At 30.2% G+C, this 3,356-nt stretch overlaps 1 protein-coding gene across 7 annotated transcripts in view; it reads right to left on the bottom strand.

Annotated features, from left to right (window-relative positions):
- LOC102671251 (protein Wnt-5b-like) overlaps positions 1-3,356 on the bottom strand; it is a 23,319-nt gene that overhangs the window by 2,968 nt on the left and 16,995 nt on the right. The gene's annotated exons all lie outside the window — the stretch shown is intronic.

Here is a 3,356-nt window from a genome sequence, read left to right as displayed (position 1 = left end):
AAAAAGTTATAAAATCCTTCAGTGATTTTTAATAAAAAAAAAAAAAAAAAAAAACAAGTAAACTTTTTCAATATAAAAAGAGAACTTATAGCAATATTTATATAAAGTTTAATTCTTAATAAAAAACTTGCACGCATTCAAAAATCAAAATTCATTTTCATTCTTTCAAAAAATAGAAGATCTTTTTTTATAAAATCAATCTTTCTAAGTTGACTAATAAATTTATCCAATAAATTTAACTTTATCTAATTTTTTTTCGCTAAGTACGCGTATTAGTCGTTAAAAGCGACTAAGTCAAAAAATAATCTAATCTGTCCACTAGGATCAATATTTTAATCCCTACTAACAATTTTCACGCAAAAGCAGCTCGATCGATGCTCCCTAAACGCGTTCTCTCGATTTCAGTTTACCCTTCGTTAAACAACACGCGATTCCCTTTCTTCTTTTTTTTTTTTTTTTTTCTGAAAGGAGGGCGTGCATAAACGCAATCGAAGCTGCGCGCGGATTTGTTACGCCGATTACGTATCAAATTCGGAGCGGAGAAAGCCGTGGGCGGGGAACGATTCTCCGCGCCGATTTTTAATGGCACATTTGTGAGTCAACCGAGCGAGATGATGGAACGACGCCGTCACGGACAGAAGTCATGGGGTGCTCTAACGGAGCTACCAATCTGAAATTCAAAACGGGTGCTCGTAAAGGTTTCACCGAAGACATAATACGGGTGTACACACTCGGATGCTCTAATATTGCTAATTGAGCGCACGAAATACACGTTCCTCGCAATACGGGAAACAATAGAAAAGTTTTGTCATTTTTTAAGGTAAAAAAATGACTAATTAAACTGATTAATTTGGACTCTCGCGTTTAATCATTTTTACGATATTATTTTCTCTTTGAAACGAATTTACATGAGTGTATTCCTTGATTCTGTATTTATATTATATTATATTATTATTTATATTATTATTTATATTATATTATTATTTATATTATTATTTATATTATTATTTATATTATATTATATATTATTTATATATTATTATATATTATTGTATACTCTTGTTGTACACTTAGTTTCGTTATTAATAGTATTTTTTCAAAAGATTTTTTTTAATGATTAGAAAATAAGTATCGTACAGACTTTGAATGGACCAGTTTGTATATCGTGTTTGATAATATAATTTACATGTGGAGAGAGATATCGAGTCGATAAGAAGGAAGGAAACTGTATTATTACACCTCAGATGTTTCTATACTTGTTGTTTACTGCAGTTTCTCTTTTACTAGGGTGAAAGTTGCATATGGTGGTACGTATCCTGTGCAACATACAATGCTCGGAGAAAATGTTGGAAAATAGAAGTGTATAAGAAACATTTAACTCTTTTCAATTAATAGAAATTTAAATCAATTTGAATTACAATTGTTGCATTGAAATTTTTACATAAAAATTCGAACTTTATATTCCGATGAGTTAAAATAAAATATTTTGACCTTACCTATTAACTTTTTTCGATATTATCGATATTCATTTATCACATTTTATATGTCTCTCACCTTGTATTGTAATTAGTAAAATCTCTCAGGGCGATTATAACGAAACGATCTAAAGAACAGGTTTCACAACTACAAGTTCGAGATTCGGATTCGAAAAATAAAGCAAGACTGTGCCATCATCCCTAAACGAACACTTATATATACTCTATCGACTGAAAGTTTGGGATCACATTTTCAATTTTATTTTAAAATATTTTCTACGTAAAAAAAAATTTTTTTAATTTTTTTTCTTTTTCCAAAAATCTATAATTTTTACAAAAAAAGAAAAACTAATTCGTTCACCGAAATCTTTCTTACTCGAAAACTTCGATAGATCGAAGATTTCAACTCTATCCTCGAGATTCGATTTATCGAAATTCGATATATATATATACATAAATTATATAACTTACGAGTATCAATGATTCTGAACGTTTCGAATCAATCGTACGTACGATAGATCGAAGATTTCAACTCTATCCTCGAAATTCGATTTATCGAAATTCGATATATATCATATATATATACATAAATTATATAACTTACGAGTATCAGTGATTCTGAACGTTTCGAATCAATCGTACGTACGTATATCAATCGATTCTCTCTGTCATTTACATATCCAAAGAATTAAAGTTCTCAGCTTTTGGTGCCACGGTACCAATATACATTGCGCTATGGGAGTGCATATAATAGACCGCATTAATATTCCGGAACACGTTTTGGCTGTGATATATTATCAGCTTTGCACTCCCCTAAAACAATGACGCGGGGAATCATGGGAGGGGAACGATAATATTTCGAAGGATCCTACCCACGCGAATTCGTGGGGCACAGGCCTTGCCGTCCTAAAAAGTAATGCCCCGTGTCTCTTAAAAGATTGTAGCGGCAATCGTATGGTTTTATGGTATACCGGGTGTTCTAATTTCAATATCGAACAATATCCGTTGAATAGTGTAAGTCGTTTATTATTTTTTTTTTTTTTTACATTTTCATGTTTTTAATATTTTTATATGTTTTTAAATTTTATTTATTGCTATGTTTTAATGATAAATCGATAGATTTCGCGTGACGTAAAAATTTAAAATTAAATTAATTTTATAATTTTTTTACATCGTCTTTTGAACAATATTTCCTTTAATTTCAAGGAGATCGATTAAAAATTATTATCTCGATTAATTTTAAATATATATATATATATATATATTTGTTTTTTAAGATTTGTGACGAACAAAATGGTTTTTGATTTTAAGGATTTTGACGATATATTTTATCATCCTCACAATGCTGAGGTATACGTCATCCACCTTATTTCGCGTAGGAGTAACGTAATCGAGCCGTATTATTTGAGTGTTAGCAGAGGCGAAGGGCCAAGAGATAATGATTATTATTAGCAGTACTAAATTATCCGCGATGAGGTATATTTCTCCATTAATGCTACTAAAAATACGTACGTTTTCTTTGTCGTTTCAAAAATTGCCTCGAATCAAAGCCGATTAAATTAAGCAATATATCCCTTATATATCTTGATGAAATTCTCGAGAATATTCAACCTATCCTTTCTTTTTTCTCTCGATATTTAATGCCAACTCGAAAGAGGTGATGTCGAAATCTATACATACGAATTTTTACAAATTTTTACAAATTCTCTCCCATGAAAATCCACACGTTCCATTCATTACATATTTCACGTAAACGTGTAATCGGTTTCAAAATATCACATTCCTTTTTCAATACGAAATATTTTTATACTGAAATGAATTATTATCCAATTGTTAGATCCGGAATTTAATTAAACGCATACATCGATAACTCTCCTCGGA

Source organism: Apis dorsata, unplaced genomic scaffold, assembly GCF_000469605.1.
Source record: "Apis dorsata unplaced genomic scaffold, Apis dorsata 1.3 scaffold_56, whole genome shotgun sequence".
NCBI lineage: Eukaryota > Metazoa > Arthropoda > Insecta > Hymenoptera > Apidae > Apis > Apis dorsata.
The sequence above is the reverse complement of the archived record's forward strand: the minus strand, read 5'-3'. Positions and strand labels throughout refer to the sequence as shown.